The sequence below is a fragment of the Pholcus phalangioides genome, unplaced genomic scaffold (genome assembly GCF_987345545.1).
Source record: "Pholcus phalangioides strain wild (caught in Gottingen) unplaced genomic scaffold, Ppha-v1.0 ptg000014l_1, whole genome shotgun sequence".
Classification (NCBI taxonomy): Eukaryota; Metazoa; Arthropoda; class Arachnida; order Araneae; family Pholcidae; genus Pholcus; species Pholcus phalangioides.
Genome location: NW_028301607.1, coordinates 24,813,505 through 24,832,597, shown reverse-complemented (window position 1 = coordinate 24,832,597; position 19,093 = coordinate 24,813,505). Strand labels below are relative to the sequence as shown.

At 42.3% G+C, this 19,093-nt stretch overlaps 1 protein-coding gene across 2 annotated transcripts in view; it reads right to left on the bottom strand.

The window, feature by feature from the left end:
• LOC149078325 (SLIT-ROBO Rho GTPase-activating protein 3-like) overlaps positions 1 to 19,093 on the bottom strand; it is a 183,213-nt gene that overhangs the window by 132,811 nt on the left and 31,309 nt on the right. The gene's annotated exons all lie outside the window — the stretch shown is intronic.

Here is a 19,093-nt window from a genome sequence, read left to right as displayed (position 1 = left end):
GAAAATTGCGTAATCAACAATTTTGGAATCGACTCAGATCCGGAGGGAAAATCGGCCATCTGCGATAAGAGAATCGGAGATTAGGATCGGCGGGGGGATGCCGGGTATTCTGCACTTCTAAACAGTCGAAGGTTTCAACAGCCGGCTGATGCGGAGATTGAACTCAGGAACGAAAATTCAACTGCTTCTGCGGGGGGGGGGGGGGAATCGAACCCACGTCCTCTCACTTGCCGGGTGAGCGAGCGTGCACTACCTCCACTACGCTACAAAGGCAACGAACCGCTTTCCTTAGAAGGGGACCGATCATGGACCTAACTCGCAAGAAAGGGATCCCAATTTGTCATCCTAAAAAAAAATTACGAAAAAAATTAGGCACATCCATCAGGAGTGATGGGTGTGATCTTAAACACCCAGAAACACGAAAAAACAAAAATTAGCGATAGAATGCAATTATTATTATTATTAAGCCGCAAAAAATTATTAACGATGATATAACAGTCAGCGACTTATCGCCTTTCGTGCTTCTTCGCGATATCTATGAAAAAAAAAACCTTCTTTTCACTTTCTTTTCCTTTACCTTTTCTGTTCTTAGAAAAAAAAACTAGCTATTTCTTTTCTTTTTTTTACTCTCTTTCTTTGTCTGGGATGTACTTGATTGCCTTTATAATGGTTTGTCCTTCTTTCAATCCTCTCATTAATTGAAGAAATCCCGGGCAGCGCCGGGTATTATAGCTAGTAAATTATATAAAATTGATTTTCTGTCTGTGTGTGTGTATGTATGTATGTTCTTTATACAAATCTATAATTTTAGATCGATCGTCGCCAAATTTTGCAAATACACCAAATGGATTTAACGATAGGCTACTTTAAAAGTTCGTCACAACAGGGCAAATGCCCGAAATAGGCGGAAAAACTATCAGGTAACAATTGTTCCTGGGCCTCGACAATCACTTTCGAAATGTTTACTTTGGTTACCGTGGGTTCCCTAGCAATACGTTTCAGACATGCATGCATATGCCTTTATAATGGTTTGTCACTTTTTCCCTCTCAGTAATTGAAAAAAAACCCGGGCAGCGCCGGGTATTATAGCTAGTCGTAAATGTGAAAGTATGTGTGTATGTTTGTTCTTGATACAAATCATAGGCGGAATTGGGAAGTCTGGGGGGGGGGGAGGTTATTATTGCTGAGGGAGGCACGATGATGATGCCAATTCATCCATACATATATGCGTTAGATCAGCCGACTTCACCTTTGGTGCTGAGGGGGGCAATGCCCCTCCACGGCCCCTCCCCCCGTATCTCTGTCCATGATACAAATCAACGATTTTAGACCGATCGTCGCCAAATTTTGCATATACAGTGAAACCTTTCTATAAGACGGACACTGTATGAGACGGAAACCTGCCTTAAGCGAAACAAATATATAGTCTAGTCAATAATTAATGCCTTTTCACTATTAGGAAACCTCTTTAAGACGGAAATATCTAACGCGGATACGGAAGGCGTATTTAGCCTATTCGCAGATACAAAACCTGCTAAAACGGAAATAATTTTCGTCCAAGTGCAAGTTTTTGTCCTTTGGATGGGAGGAAAGTTGAGTCTTTCTGATCCCCCCTTTTGTTGAGCGAACTCTTTCACTTCTTGGGAAAAACGATGAATGCTTATTTACTATCTCTCTGAACTGGTTCTGGGTGTCGGGCTTGAGTGGAAGCGGATTTACCATTTAAAATTTAGGAAAAGCTTGTTTAGCATTTCATTTATGATGGAAATGGTTACTTTTGTTAAAAAAAAACACTCCTTGGAAAAAAAGTTTGACAATTTTTTCAAAGTTCACAATTTAGCGAAACCGCGTTTTGGCTACTGCAGCGATTTTCATTCAGTGTAGATAGAGATGGCCACCAGCAAACAAGAAACGCGTATTATGAATTTGAACACAAAAAATAGACAGGCATAAAAAAGCAAAATTCAAGTGTTACAGTTATGTAGAATCTTTCAAAAATCCTTCTATAACGATATTTTCAAGAGATTTTTAAAGCCGCTATAACGATTTTTTTTTGTTCAAAATCGTTTTGAATTTAATTTTAACTTCGTCACTTGTTTTCCTTCTTTTGAAGGCATTTGATAACATCAATATTTTGCCTAAAAAAATCACGTAAAGCTAAAGGAATTTATTAGTATTGCTATTTTCTGTGTAGGACACGAAAGCGCAACGCGGTAAACTTCTTTACAGGGGCAACGCATCTTGGTGCGTTTTTATAATAAATTAATCAAATACAATTTTTTTGCGGTGAATAAATACATAAAAGCGCATTTTCTGAAGGTACGTAACAATGTCGATGTAGAAAAAATGACAACAACAGCATAAATTTTATCACACGTAAGGGTAATTTTGCCTCTTGCTATATAACGATATAATCCCTCTACAACGATATTTTTTCTTGGTCCGCAGAATATCGTTATATCGAGATATTTCACTGTATTAAAAATTTCCATTTTTGACAAAAGTAAGTGTTCATTCTATTGCTATTCAGGAGAACGTTTTATATTGAAGTTTAGCTATTAGAGCATTAAATATGAAATTTCAACTGTGTAGTTATGTTAAACAGCAAAACAAGAAAAACTTAAAAATAAAAATATGCAGGTCTCTGTTTAACACTCGTCGGTTTATAGAAGTTCGGGTGATGTTTCCACACTTGCATATATTTTTTATGTGCAGCTCTATAAAACGGAAACCTGTCTGGAACGGAAAATAATTTCAGTCTCTTGACCTTCCGTTTTATATAGGTTTCACTGTATAACAAACAGGACCGGGATTTATACAAGGATGACGTCACTCTCCACTACCATACGAAGGTTTTCTACAACTGGCTGTTGCGAAGATGAATTTTTGGAAAGGGGCCGTTCAAGTATTACGTCATCATCGATGGGGGTGGGGGGGGTTCCCGATTTGCTGAATTTTGATGACAAGGGGGGGGGGGGTGGGTTGGATAATGCTTACGTCATCAACCACCCTTTATGAAAATATGAGTTGGATTCAGAGGAGGCAGAGCTGATGACGAAATTTTGCTGACAAGGTGGGGGGAGGGGTTCAAATATGGCTAAAAATTTACTTACGTAATACTTGAACGGCCCCAAAGAGAGAAAATTCAACTGCCTTTTTGCGGGGAATCTGCCAAGCGGTTCAGTGCACACGAGCTCCAACGAAAGATTGAGAGATTCGGGTTGCCTTTGTAGTATAGTGGTCCAGGGCAGCGTTTCTTAACCTTTTTTTTTTCCCGTGGTCCCCCCCCCCCCCTGAAGCATATTTTTTTTCTCGTGGCTCCCCTGTCTTACCCAGAGTCTTCGACTCTCATCTAGAAACAAGATCCTTTATACATATTGAATTGGTTTTTTCAGTGAATTTATACTGAAAGAAAGTTTTGCAAATAAGATTGGCCTCCAGACCACTGGCCTAGAATTTATTGAGCTCCCCGCTAATCCGAGTTCTATTCAGGACCGTCATCAACATCATGGGCCCCCTAGGCAATGATGCTATGGTAGTCCCATACTTAGCCGGAAATAAACAGCCTACATATTTCCTATTATTTTCAAAATTTATAGTACTATACAAAATATCATAAGTTTGGATCACTAATTGACATGAGACCCCCCTCCCCAGGCATGACCCCTCACAAGAGCGGGACTGACAGAGCTGCAGCCCGGGGCCTGATATGGTTTTCAACATTTTTTGTTTGTCACACTATAAATTTAATATAGAGGAGGGGTCTGTGAAAAATCTAGCCGGGGGTCTGAGAAAAACCCCATCCTAGGGAACCTGCTGCAAAATGTAGGCGGTGAGGCCCGGGTGGGTCCATGCCTTAAGACGGCCCTGGTTTTGTTGGATTCTGTAAGTGTATAGTCACTAATATAAAAGCATTATTTTTTTCCACCTTAATTTTTCTTCTCAGCTCTCTGCAGCCCTACAAATCACCTGTCATGGCCCCTTTCTAAATTTTCTTCCGTGGCTCCCTTTGAAGTATCCCAGTACCGCTAGGGGGCCGTACGGTCCTCGGTTGAAAACCACTGGTCTAGGGCATTAACCCGGAAAGTGAAAGGACGTGGGTTCGTTCCCCGCAAAGGCAGTTGAATTTTCTCTCTTTCCAAAAATTCGCAACAGCCAGTTGTTAAAAACCTTCGTAGGACCGGGATTGAACGATAGGCTACTTTAAAAGTTCGTCAGAGCTAGGCAAATGGCCGAAATGGGCAAAAAAACTGTCGGGCAACAATGGTTCCTGGGGTCTCAACAATCACACTTTCGGAATGTTCAATTTGGTTATCGTGGTTCTCAAACAATGCGTTTCAGACATGCATACGCTTTTACAATGGTTTGTCACGTTTTGAATCCTCTCAGTAATTGAAGGAAAACCCGAGCACAGAGAGAGAGAGAGAGAGAGCGTCGGGTATTATACCTAGTAAATGATAAATAAGGACTATTTACACCATTTTCGTAACAATATAATTTATAAGAACTTACCCTTAGGGGCGGGACAGGTACACCTAAGTGTATATATTGTACATAATTTATAATTATTTTCGTAACAATATAATTTCTTAGGTAGAATGTTCGAACTTTCATTCAACGAAATACAGTATAAGTAGAAATTTAGGAATGGAGACGAAGGTCCTCCTCTTTTCCTCCCCGTACTTTGCCCGATAACGCCAGGGCATCCAAATATGACACTAAACCGGAGGTCGGAATCGATTGCCTGGAAGTACACCGGCACTCTCTAAAGGCTCTAAAAGAGTTATTCATTAACTGTTTTCGTTTATGATGGAGGGAAAATATTTTATCTCGGAAAACCACGCATTTTCGAAGAGACAAACGTGGAGGGAAATGAATCATCCATCGTGTACCGGGTGAATTTTTGAAGTACAATGTCTTAGAATCCAGTGAATAGAAGAATGTCTTCTCCCGCCTCACCCTTCATTAAGAGGTTTTCAAATTGCTTTTGTGTGAGACGTCAAAAGCCTTCTTGAGCATGAATAGGCAGAGCTGAAAATCAATGAGAAGACAGCTCATTCAACTTTTTAAAATGAAACAAAGCCTTCCTATACTGAGTAATAGAGCAGTATTTCTTAAAGTCTGCTATATTGCGTGCTCCCTGGGGGGGGGGGGCGAACTGGGAAAGACGACTCTCATCGTGAGGATCCTCCACGTTCAAACCCCGTTGGCGGCATAACGATGGTCGGCTGAAATTAGTTTTCTGCGGTTTTCCAGCTTCGAGGAGCGAATACGAGTCGGTCTCCCATTTGAAAAAAAGTTTCTACGCAGAGAGAGCAGCCAAGAGACTTCAAGCATTTACAATCTTCACTTCAAAATTTGAAAGACAGGTGGCAACACTAGCAATAACACGAAAAAAAAAACGCAACTCTGACAACACAAAATCGTCAGGTCATTTATATATACACCCACACACACAACACTTTAAATTTCGCTGAGTAATGTGTATGACATACATGCTCAACCCGTTGCCCGCGGGCCAAATGTTTCCATCGAAGTCATCTGATGCAGCCCAGGATACCAAACTTGCTTTTGTAAAAATGGACTAAGCAGTACATAACTAGATTCCTTGACCCGCGGGACATTCACAGACCGCTCAAGGGACCCGCGGTGTATTTGCAGATCTTCTAAGTGACTCGTGACACATTAGAAGATTTTTTAAGTTGCCTACTGTACATTTCCAGACCACTAAAGTGACCCCCGGCACATTTCCAGACCACTAAAGTGACCCCCGGCACATTTCCAGGTCACTTAAGTGACCCCGGCACATTTCCAAATCACTCAAGTGACCCGCAACACAATCCCGGACCACTTAAGTGACTCGCGTCACATTCCCAGACCACTTTAGTGACCCGCGGCATATTTGTCCTGAATCACTCAAGTGATCTGCGGCACAGTTCTAGAGCATTTAAGCTGTGTGCAGTTCCACATCATTTGTGTTACCCGTGGCAAGGTTCCACATTCGTTCAATGACGCGCGGCACTGTTCCAGATCACTTGAGTGGCCCGCAACACGTTTCCAAACCAACGAAGTGGCCCACGGCTCTCCCCGCCCCATATCTCCACCCATGATTCAGTAGCGCTCAAAATTGAGAACGGAGAGGTTTTCATTTCATTGATCCATTCAACTCAAGTCCAATAAATATGGATGCAATTCAAACACAGAAAGATAATTAACGAAGAAAATGAATGCTTCTATTTCAAGTCGCCCCCCTCAAAAGTCCTTGAACTTTTCCAAGTCCTCCCTCAGCCGTTTCTTTTTTATTGTTAACCTTTCCATTCATTCATTCTCTCTCTCTCTCTCTCTCTCTCTCTCTCTCCGGATCTTCTTCCTCTTGGTTATTTGTTTTTGTCGAAGAAGTTTCCGCACGCTTTAAAATGGCACGTGTCTTGATAAGTCTCAGCTTGTCGTGTGTGTCGTTAAAGTTCACTCACACAACACACTAAGGAAACAACGTTTCAAAAATAGACTCCAGGGGGCGACTTCCGAAATTTTTCTTTATTATTTCTCTCTCTTGGTGAAACCTTTAAATGCGGTGTGAATCACTCGAAAAACACACACACACACACACCCGAAGCTGTGTTTGCATCTTGGGAATCGGGATTCTCCATCAACACAATTACGTACCATCTCCCAACTGAATCGCATCAGGTCAACATCATGTAACAGAGCTGTCTTGAGCTTGCAATGCAATAAGAGGCGGATTTTGGGCTGTACAAATTTTGCCACCCCCCCCCCCTCTTGTCCCACTCAAGTCTAATTTTCTTGGACACTCATTCCTCAAAATATGCCGCGCCTCGCGCTATTTCATTCCATACCTACACACAGTTTGGGTAATTCCCGCGCTTACACTGTGTTTTGGTCACTCACACACACACAGGCTTGCACATTCTCTAAGTCACTATTTTGGTCTCTCGCTGCTCCGTTCCATCATATGTTTGCACACCCTCTACGTCGCTCTTTTGGTGGTCCACTAACTTGTTCGCTCGCTCTCTATGTCAGGGCTGGACAAATCTCAAAAACAATTTAGGCACCAAAAAAATTTTTATCCGACGAAAACGGTCCAAAATAATGCTTCTTTTGACTTTTTTTCAGCGCATAGTGACCCTATTTCATGTTGGCCTAGATGCTGCTATAAATTCCAAACATTTTGTGCTGCTCACAGCCTGCAATTGAGTAACTAAGCAAAGAAAATTTTAGGCACCAATATCTATTTTCCAGTCGCCATGGCGACCTGGCGCGTGGGATTTGTCCTGCCCTGCTCAATGCCACTCTTTTAGTCGCTAACTGATCTCATCTTTTACTTTCTATGTCACTATTTTCATCGCTCACATCATACACTTTCTAGGTCACTGTTTTGGTCGCGAGATAGCCCTCTCTATCACAGACGAATATATAGAGGGCCGATCGTTCCCCCCCCCCCTCGTTAAAAAGTTGTATTATTGGCATATGCGGAAGTGCGGCATGGTATTCGCCCTTCACTCACTATACACAACCCCGGTGATCTCCCCCCCCCCGTTCGAGGAGCCTGCATATCCACTCATGCTCTCTATGCGACTATTTTGGTCGCTCACATGCTTACACACTCTTTCGGTCGCTCACTGACCTAGTCCCTCAATCTCTAGGCAGAGGCGGATACACGTTCCTGCCACTGTACTTTTTGCAGACCCACTCAATCCTCAAATCCGTCGCCCTCTTAGTCCACCTGTAAATACAGCTCTGCGTGCAATTGCATTTGATGCATGTGCTAACATATCAGTTCGTTATCAGATGTTTCTTTGTCATGTTCATTATGCGTCTGTAGTCGGTTAGACCAAAGGAATTGGAACATGGTACATCCCTCTCTTTGGCTGTTCGCTACTTATAACTGGGTCATTGCCAGAGTCAGAGACTCCTCATCCATTTAATGGGATGACTTCCAAAAAAGAAAAAAAAAAAAGAAGCAGGGATGAGATATCTCTTCTTTATCCTTATGCCCGTGTGTTACATATGCTCTATTCGTTTGCATCTCTCGCTGGAGTATTCAATCAAATTTTCACCCCAAAAACACGATATTGGAGTCTAATTATAGCTTCTTCAAACTGTGTTCCAGATTTCTGGAATCCTCTTCTCTGGAGACTTGAGTTAAATCAGTGTTCTACGAAGAGTGTGTGCGACGTCTCTCCCCCGGTAGGCGCTGGAACGGAGGGCCGGGAAGGGCAGTAGCTAAGATTTTATTAGCTCTCGCTCAGGAGGGAGGGGGGTGTGAGCGGATCTTTTCAGAACGTGACTGGAATTTGAATTTACTCGAAACGTGGCTGTGTGACTTGGAATTCCTTGTATTTTAATTTTCGGATACACCGATCCTTCGCGGACGCTTCGATATCTCTCTGAGATGTGAAGTGAGGTGTGTCCGGTCCTTCAATGTTCAATGCGACTTGGATTGAATCTCTTTCGACGTGGGTTGAGTGTGTTCGAAACGTGGCTGGGATATGAGATGACATAACTCGGAAAGTAGTGGTGACACGGGTTGAATCTATTCGGAGCGCGGCTGGGACATGGGTTGAATCTACTAGAAGCACTGCTGAGACAGGGGTTGAACCTACTAGAAGCACTGCTGAGACAGGGGTTGAATCTACTAGAAGCACTGCTGAGACAGGGGTTGAATCTACTAGAAGCACTGCTGAGACAGGGGTTGAAACTAATCGGAACGCGGCTTGAATTTGATAGAAATCACTCGGAGTGTGGCTGAGACACGGTGAATTTTTCGAAACGTGACTGGGACACTGGTTAAATCTAATCGGAACGTAACTGGGACGTGCTGAATTTACTCGAAACGTGGCTGCGACTTGAGTGAATCTATTCGGAACACAGCTAAAATTTGTTTGAGTTTACTCGGCACGTGTGGCTGAGACTTAGAGTGAATCTTTTCGAAACATGGCAGGGATATGGGTTGAATAAATCTATTCGGGAAACGGCTGTGAACTGGATTGAATCTACTTGGAGCGTGGCCGAGACATGGATTGAACAGAGGTGGACTAAAACGGAGCACAGAAATGTTGCATGCTAGGAAAATATACCGTACTTGGAACGTAGCTCGGACATGCAGAGGTGCATTTATGGTGTTGCCGCCTTTGGGCTACACGAATTCTACCTCCCTTCTCACATTCTCTAGTCTAATTTTCTTGAATACCCTTTTTCGAATTCGCCACCCTGTGCAATAAGCAAATTTCGTCTCTCCCCCTCTCCTCCCCTGCAAGTACACTGTGTGTCTAGGGTCACTCTTTTAGTCATTAACATACTTGCACACGCTCTAGGTCACTCACTGACCTGGTCCCTTACTCTTTAGATCACTCGTTTGGTAATTCTCATGCTTTCTTACGCTCTGTAGGCCACTCGTTTGGTCATTCACATGCCCACGCTCTAAGTAACTTTTGGTCACTCACTTACAGCCTGCTAACCCCCCCCCCCCCCAACTGTAAATACGTCACTGCGGATATGGGTTGAATATACTCGGAACATGGCTGGGACTTTCTCACACACAAGTCCTTACTTAACTCTGGATTAACTAATTAACTCTAGTTTGATGCGACGTTGGGAAACGAATCAACAAATATAATTAATACGAGTTACAGTTGAATTTAAAAAATATATATAATGATCGGACGTTTTCGTTTCTTCCGAGGAATTGGGGGGTGGGGGTGTGAACAAAATTCTATCCTGACAAGATTTCTATTTTCCGACGCCAGTCTTGTTATTTTTCATCTTCTGCGGGGGTGCAATGTGTGATGAAACACTAGAAGAACTTTTCAAACAAGCTTAGATGAGTCAAGTCAAGGGCAGACGGACGATGCAATGATAGTTGCGGTTTAAGTTACAGCGGCGGCGGCGCGGGAGACACACACACAGAGAAATGGTTATAGTTACAGTTACGTATATGAAGAAAAAAGTAGAATGAAACAACTTTTTGCTTCCGTCCTATTATTTTTTTCTTCCGAAAAAAAAAACTTTATCTTCCTTTTTTTGATTCGCTTTAATTTTTATTTTTTGCGGTCATCCTAATTGTAGAGGGTTGCCTCCTTGTGGAGACCGCAATGTGTAAGGGCAAATGAGGGACGAAAATAAAGGTAATATGATCATACTCTGTGCAACTAGTTACGTGAACAGGACGTTAGGCTGAAATATATCTGTTGTTTTAAAAAAAATCGTGAATTTCCGATGCAAAAGAGTTAGAAATTACTTAGTTTTTACGTAGGAAATAGTTACATACGCCGGAAATGAATGTTGAATGGTTACTGGCAGGGCCGTAACTAGGATTTTTGCCACCCCCACAACTTTGAAATTCCATAATTTTATAACGATCTTTGTCTTCCCACATCCCCTAAATTTTTCCGCCGGGGCAGTTGCTCCCCTGCTTTCCCCTCCCCCCAGTTGCGGCCCTGGTTAATTGGATCCAATATCGTTTCTCAAAGTGTGGGCAGCGGCTCCCAGAGGAGTCACGAAACCTTTTCCAAGGGCAGCGAGCTAAGCAGAGGATATTGATGGGGAGAAGGGGGTGGTGTCTACGTAATGATTAATTAGTAAGAAAGACTTTTTGGTATTTGCACAACTGTTACTACCATGAGAACGCCATGGATATATTGCAATTAGATTGCGGGAGCCGGGCGTAAATGATGAAGGTGTGACTCTTCAGAGAGGTGTAGGCACAGGCGGATAGAGGAGGGTTTGATTTCCCTCAGTTGTGTTTGTTTCGTATCCTGCTGCCATATGTCTTCCATACTTACTGCTCAAAATTTTCATGTTTTGTAAGAAACGTGTTGCAGGTCTGGCTGCTCTCTGTGGAGAGACTTCGCACCTCCAAGTTGGAAAAAACCGCAGCAAACAAGCTTCAGCCGACCACCACTGTGCGAAAACGGGGTTCGAACCTATAAATAGACCCCCCAACGATGAGAGTTCAGCACAATGCCCACACGACTGTAAAGCGGCTCCTTACTCTCAGTGCCGTCTTAATGCATGGGCCCACCCGGGCATGGCCCGGGGGCCTCACAAAAAAGGAAATCCGGTTGAAATTTTCCAGGATATATCAGGTAGGGCCTCCGAAAAACCGCTTGGCCCGGGGGCCCATGATACTCTTAAGACGGCCCTGCTTACTCTTTGCACTGCTGAAAATCGGGAAAAAAAGCTACTCCATAAGAAAAAAATACGGCCTTTTTTTGCGGCGTGAGGTGGGGGGCGGGGGGTAGTGATTCTGTGATAGCGGCTAAAGCAGTGTTTCTCAAAGTGTGCGTCGCGACGAGCTATATAGAAATATTGATGTGCGTGCCTGTTTATGCTTTGAGGCGGTTCTTTTACGAATGCACAATGTCAACTAAACCAAGGGTGGCCAACCCACGTCACGCGTGGCGCAAGACGAAACACAAACTTCAACCTCCAAAATTGCCAAATGAATCCAACGTGAATCCATCATCTCCAACCCGAACGGTATTCCCCACGCAGGAAATGTTAAAATTCCGTGTAATTATCTTCGTCTTATAACCTTTTATCGCGATGAAGAATTACCGAGTAAATCTATTTCGAGCCCTTTGCATAACAATAAAAATCCGATCATCACAAAATCATCCAAAGGCTTCAATTAAAAGAGAGATCGGAGGGGAGCAAAAAAAACAAAGAAAACTTTCTTTTACACGAATCTTGACGTATAATATTTTATAATAATCCAACGAAAGAAGTCTCATAATTACGGTCCCAGGTCTCTTCATCATTAGAAGCAATTCATTTCGTAACAACAGGGTGGGGACTACTTTTAGCAGGGCAGTTCCCATTTCTACCTCCCAGAGAGAGAGAGAGAGAGACATAAAGATGAGACGCATCGGTTGGTCGCCATGGCAACCGGTGATAAACAAGAGAGAGTAAAAAAGGAGAGAAACATATATAGATATAGATCTCACTGGAAAATATTGGTGAGAGAGAGAGACCGGCAAAAACATCCGAACACCCTCTTTCATCTTCTCCAAAACTCCGTTCCGTTATAACCATATAATTTTCTTATTCGCGTCCATATTTTTTTGCTCTTCTCTCTCTATCTCAGCGCAATCTGTTGATTATATTTGCGCACGCCCTCTCTCTACTGATGCATCAATATTGTATATTATTCCCTCTTCTTTTGTTTTCTATTCCTGGCGACGAGAAGTTGTTTTATCTGTACTCAATTTTCCCTCGTGAGTAAATTTGTAACTCGTATGTAGTACGTACTTCTCCACTTCTCCGCTCGAAGACAAGTAGAGATTAATCGTCTAGGTAGAAAGACGAAAAAGAAGAATGTTCATTCTTTTACGAGTTGGCGACACTAATGCAATTTTCTCGTCATTTTCATCCTTCTCCATAATGATAAGTATATTCCGAAACACACACAAAAAAAAAAAGAACATGGAGTATTCAAGAAATTTCTTCCAGAAATAAAAATCGTAGGAAGACACTTCGTTCACGTTTTTTTTTTTATCATAAAGCCGGGATGACACTATAATAGTTTAATAAAAGATCTTTTGCAAAACTTGGCAACAAAAAACAACCAACAAACCTATTTCTTGCATTCTCTCGAATGTAACCGATGCGCGTATTGGTTGCATTTTTCAAGGTTTAAAAAAAACTTTTTATCAAACTTTTATAGTGAAAAGAAATGAGATAGCAAGTGTGTGTGTGTGTGTGTGTCATCGCCACGGCTGTGATTTTGAAGTTGAATAAAGCCGGGGTTACAAAATTAAAGTTTGATAAAAGATCCTTTACAAAACTAATAAGCCAACAAGCCTATCGGTTATATTCGAGCGAATGCAACCGATACGCTTATTGGTTTTGCACCTAAGTCGTTTACACCTCTGTACGGTCTATTTGTTATTTATCAGGTCTGGTGCGTCCCCTATATGTTAGAAGTTCCTCAAGAATATTAACGTGGGGGCGCGTTTGGTTTAATAAAGGCTCTTTCATACGACTTGGCAATGCCAGTCTTTGGCAGGTACGGAAAATTCGCCCGTACCGGGCCGTAAAACGGGATTAAAACGCGTTGATACTTGAAATGCTCAATAAACCTATAGCCTGAAATTTCACAAATTCATACGTATACTATTTGCATACGCACGTCATATGCTTTATTGAAAAATCACATACAGTCGAGGACGTTTTAAGCCAGGGCCATAACCACGATTTTTGAGAGGAAGGAGCGAACAATATTCTTCCGCTTCCACCAATGCGATGATTTCTATATAATAGTGGTTTTTATTTTCGCCTAAAATTAGCCGCCAACGAAATTTTACCGCCACGGCATTTTCCCCCTTTAGTCCCAGCCCTGGCATAGATAGGCCAGGGGTTCTTAATTTTTCGCGTTCTATGGACCCTTTGTACCAATAAAATGAAAAGCCATGGGTCTTCCCTCCACCAAGAAAATGAAAAGCCATGGGTCTCCCCTCCACCAAGAAAATGAACAGCCATGGGTCTCCCCTCCACCAATGAAATGAAGGTCACAAAGGACCCCCCCCCCTCCAAAATAATACTCACAATATATAGCACAATAATACGAAATGAGTCAATTGTTTTCTCTTCCAAGCTCAATCCTCCTTTCCAAGAAAGATGCCCAAAGACCCCACAAAGTGCTCTGTAGACCCCCAGTAAAGTCGGATACAGGGGACTGGGGGCGCGGGGGTTCAGCGCGATCGGCGTTCCCCGTACAATAAAAAAGTGTATCAGTCTCATAGGTGGGAAGGCAGAGGTGGACTACAGCTTCTACTTAACCGTACATGCACATTGTACACATTCCTCTGCAGAATTTCTAACGAATTGATACATGCTGGGATAGGTGCTATGACTATGTGTGGGTCCCTAACTTGCTGTAATTATGTTATCAGAGTTGAGAGATTTCTTTTGTTTTCTTGCTGGTGCTGCCATCTGCCTTCCACATTTTGAATTGAGGATGGTAAGTGCTCAGTTTTCATAATATTGAGATTATATATGATTAGGTCTGCCCACACTCTCTGCGGAGAGACTTTTTCGAATGTGAGTTCTCGCCAAAAAGAAGCTGGAAAACCAACTTCAGTGCAGCACAACAACTAATCCGCCAACGGAGTTCGATCTTCAGGATGAGAGACCAGCACGATGCCCACTTCACTAAAAGAAGTGTATTGGTGTATTATATATAGAAGTATATTGGGTAGTATCAACCCACGTACAGTCGAATACAGTTTTAACTAATACCGTTATAGCGAACACACATCTCGTTTTGAACACTTTTCTAATCCCCCCCCCCCCCAGATAAGTTTACATAGGAACAATGCAAATGTAAATCTGGAATTCCTTCATTACGAAATTTCGTTTTAACGAAGTGATTTCTCCGGTCTCTAGGAGTTCGTTATATTCGACTGATATTTCTCTTGTAAAATGCGATAGAACTATATTCAAAAGGAGGTTGTTGTTAAATTATCATTAAATTATTATCAAATCGGAAGAGTGAAAAAAAAATTCCATTATTATTAAAGATGTCAGAATGTTTCCTACACACAGAATCACGAGTAAAAACAACCAAGTTATTTTTCCAAGGTCGAGTAGATACATATGCATGCTAAGTGGTTTTTTTCCCGTCCCAAAGCTTTATTTACATATAAGGGGAGAGTGAGTGCGCACACATCACACGTACACACTCGAGATCTTTGCTGTGAAGAGAAATCCCGAGTGTATGAGCACTCACCTTAAAACTACTTTCTCGTTTGCTTAAAATCGACCCAGACAGTCGGAATTAATAACATTAAACAGTTCTTGTTTTTCGTATGTATTTTAATTCTGGCGAGAAGTAAAAAATGAATTGGGACGGAACGATATTTGTGTGTAATGGAAGGAGGAGGTCGGAAAAGAAAAATACGCAGGAACGCGGGGGCGGTACAAATCGCTCCTTTTGCTATAAATAGATGTTTTCGAGACGTGATTATTCCGATTGTAAACATCAGCTGCTTTTGACATTCGATGTGAAATTTTTTATATACAAGTGTTTATCGAATAATAAATGCCGCCGTTAGGCGGTGCATTGGAAATCGTGGGCGTAAGCAACGGTGAAATATCAAGGGTAACGTCACGGATAATGTTTAATTGGAGGGAGGGGGGGGGGCAACGTATGGAATAGTCGCAATATTAGGGTTTTTTTACCGTAAAATTGGCGATTCTCTGTCTACCGGGGGGGGGGGGGGCATTGCATTGCTTAAACCATAGTCTCCCAAACTTTTTGTTCCATCGCCCCCTTCATCAGAGAATTTTTCCTCTCATCGCCCCCTTGGACCGTTCCATCGCCCACCAGGGGGCGTATTGCCCACTTTGGGAAACACTGGCTTAAACGATCCACAGAGATGATAGTCGGCCACGATGTAGATGGGGGATGAATAAAATACGAGCGCTTCGAACGGGGGGGAGGAAGGGTGGCGGCAGTGGACTATAGCCTTCACCATCTTCACTTCAAAACATAGAACACAGATGGTAGCACCAGCAAGAACACGAAACAACCACAACTCTGGCAACATAAATACGTTGAGGCAGTGTTTGTTAAAGTGCACGGCTCCTAGGGGCGCACTTTTAGAAACTCAAAAAAAAAAATTTCAATTTAAAATTTTTTTCAAATCAAAACTTTTTTATGGCACTATTTCAGTATCCTAGGGGGCCATTCAAGTATTACGTAAGCAGGTTTTTAGCCATTTTTGACACCCCCCCCCTTTTCAGCAAAAGCCAGCAAAACACTGACCCCCCACCCCCCTTGTCAGCAAAACTTCGTCAGCAGCTTAGAATATTTCATATCTTCAAAAAGGGGTGGTTGATGACGTAAGCAATCTTCAAACCCCCCCCCCCTCGATGCTGACGTAATACTTGAATGACCCCCTATGAGATTGACTCCAGCCAAAGCAAAATGATAGAAATGACTGAAATCAAAAAAATTAATTTTTGTCCAAAACACAGATAATTCTTTTCTGTCTCTCGTCACACAATGTACTATGTTACATTCTTTTTTGTTAGAGTCTTCCACAGTCCAGTCTGTCACCTCTCTTCGACAATGCACACAGCAAATTATGAAGACATGCAAATTTTTCAAGAATCATGCTTTCTCGAGACAACTTTTTCAAACGTAACGTTTAAATTAAAAGGTCCAATGTAAATAAGTCAAGATGACAAGGATGGATCTACTGCATTGTCGGTCCCCTTTTTTAAAAAGCCTTTGTTTACATTTTACTGTTCCAATGCCAATGTAATCGTTTTTGACAAATGAAACACTTTCATTTCTAGCTTTTTTTTTTGCTGAGCGTTGTAAATATTGTTTATGCATCCGCATGCCCTAAAAATACAGAAGACAATTGAATACTATTGGGTAGCATCAGAAATCACCAAACTTAGAATAGGCCTATGTATCCAACTGCTTTGTTATGCAAGCTGTTGTTTCACCTGTACACAAAATGTGCACGGCACCACCATAATTTTGAATGATGAAGAATGTTACTGTCCAAGACACGAAGTAGTAAATACAAAATGATTTTTTCCATCCAGACACAGAAGTTTTTAATGACTAATCTACTTGTTGAACCCACAAACTAAGCAAAAGAAAAATTAATAAAACCTAATGGTACACATACACACACCCCCTCCCCCAAATATATTTAAAAATCATACACTTTCTGCTTTGGCAGAATCATTAATTGCAATCTACTACATTTGTATCATTCGACAATATATCGATAATTCCCTCCTCAATCAAAATCAATTATACGAGTTTTGTTGATAGTATTCGGTAAAGTAGGAAAAGTAGGACAAAATCTAGAAATTTTTATCAAACAGTAGGACAAAAGTAGGACATTTTATTTACATGCATTATTATGCAAACAATACATTTTTTTCACAGAACAGAAGTGATTGCCCCCCCCCTCCTGTAGCCGCCTATGTTTGACCCCCCTCCCCCAGTTGCTGCCTTAAACTTTTCATCATTTGGAAGAATAAGGCCAGCTGGTATTACAGTCGAATCCCGCTATAACGAACTCCCAAGAGACTGGAGAAATCACTTCGTTATAACGAAATTTCGTTATAAAGGAATTACAAGTTTTGCATTGTTCCTATGTAAACTTATCTGGAGTGATTAGAAAAGTGTTCGTTAAAACGGGATTCGACTGTACGTATGAATGACTGAATGATCAGGTGCTTACGGAATACACTTTTCTACTTTATTGGAGAAACGCATTATCCGAGGTATGAAAAGGACTTTGAGTGGTATTAAAACTGCTGAAAAGAGCACACACACACACACAACTCGTGTGGAGGTTAATTAGATAGGAGAGAGAGAGAGAGAGAGGAAAACATGGACTTTTCTCTTCTGTAAAAAGAAAGGAAGGAGGTTTTTAGCAAAAGCCTCTCTCATACACACACACAAAACAACTGTGCAAAGAAAAATGCAACAGTGAGCGATATAATGCATGACTGATAACCAGCCGAGTGAAGGTCGAATGCAAGGCAAACAGAAAAAATGTCTGAAAACTTCATTCTCTCACCCCCCCCCCCACCACCCCTTCCGTTTCTACTTTTTATCTAACAACTATATTTTTCAGCTGAAAAAACAGGTTGTGTGTGTGTGTATGTGTGTGTGTGAGGAAAAACATGCTTTAAAAGCGAAAACACGAATTCGTGCTCCCAGTCTTTGTCGCGCTCATAACTGTATTTCATGCATGCATGCATGCAGGCTCAACCCGTGGCCCTCAAGCTCAAACTTAAAATTTTGTTAAAAATGAACTAAATCATTGTTCATAAAATTATTGTCTACATATGAAACAGTGCTTATCCACATTGCGGTCTTTCGCTGCAAGTGCTAGTTCCAAATCACTTAAGTGACCCCCGGTATGTTTAAAAATCCACGACACAGTTTCAAGTGACCCACAACATATTTGCAGACCACTCAAGTGACCCACAATATATTTGCTTATCACTTGAATGATCCATGGCACAAACCAAAGACGCACTGGCTTAATCAAAATTCGGACGGTAAGCCTTAAACTGAGCTGTCAGTCAAGACTACTAGCTTTGCGAGTGAATGGCCCGACTAGAGCCTCCTAGACGGAGGAAAAGGCCATGAAGAATCCCTGCAACTGGGGCTCGCTGACACCAGATCTATTCGACGGCACTGGGGCTAGCCAGAAAGGCCATACGAACTCGGAGGCTCAGCAAAGCGAGAATATGTGATTGCAGGACCTGCTTGGGGGACCTCAATGTAAACAGTGTGGAGAACCGTGAGGTTAGGCAAATAGGGTCCTGCAGCAACAAAACAACAAAAGACCCATTGGCTGACACGTCTGAGGGCCGGCAACTACGAAAAGGCAGCAAGGGTTCAACCGAGCAATGTGGGCTCAACACACTCAAAGACCCATTAGCTGTCCCAAAGCCGGCCTTGAACAATGCAGCAAGGGCTCAACCGAGCACTGGGGCTCACTTGGAGGGGACCACCCTCCTAAAGCTCACTGGATACACTTTAAGAACCTTACTCGTGAGAGAACAAAAGCTGCGCCTAATAGGCAACTGGCTGTGTGTGCTATATATACATATATGATATTTTACATATAATCGTTTTTGTGACCCTGGCCAGGGGTTTCGGGTTCTAGGAAATCCGGGAGACCCAGAGGACTCGGGGAGGGGGGGGGCCCATACTCACACTTTCTGCACAACTCAATCGGTAGTAAACTGCCTATGGCGATGGACCGTAGTTATATTCGGTTTGATTGAATGAATGATCCTCGGCACATTTGCAGATCACTCAAATGACCCTCAGCACAGTTTAAGATCATTTTAGAGACCTGCGGTGCAGTTCCAGATCACTTAAGTAGCCCACGATACCCTACCCTGTCGTAACCAATGAAGTGGCCCGCACTCTCTTCAAAAAGGCTGAGCTCCATTTCTGTGTATGCATGTAAAAATGACAAGAACCGTTGGAAAAAAACCACCCACGTGACGCGTCCGTTCGTACACGAACACGGGCTTTCGAAGAGAGAGAAAAACAAAGTACATAACGGGGCATCCTCAT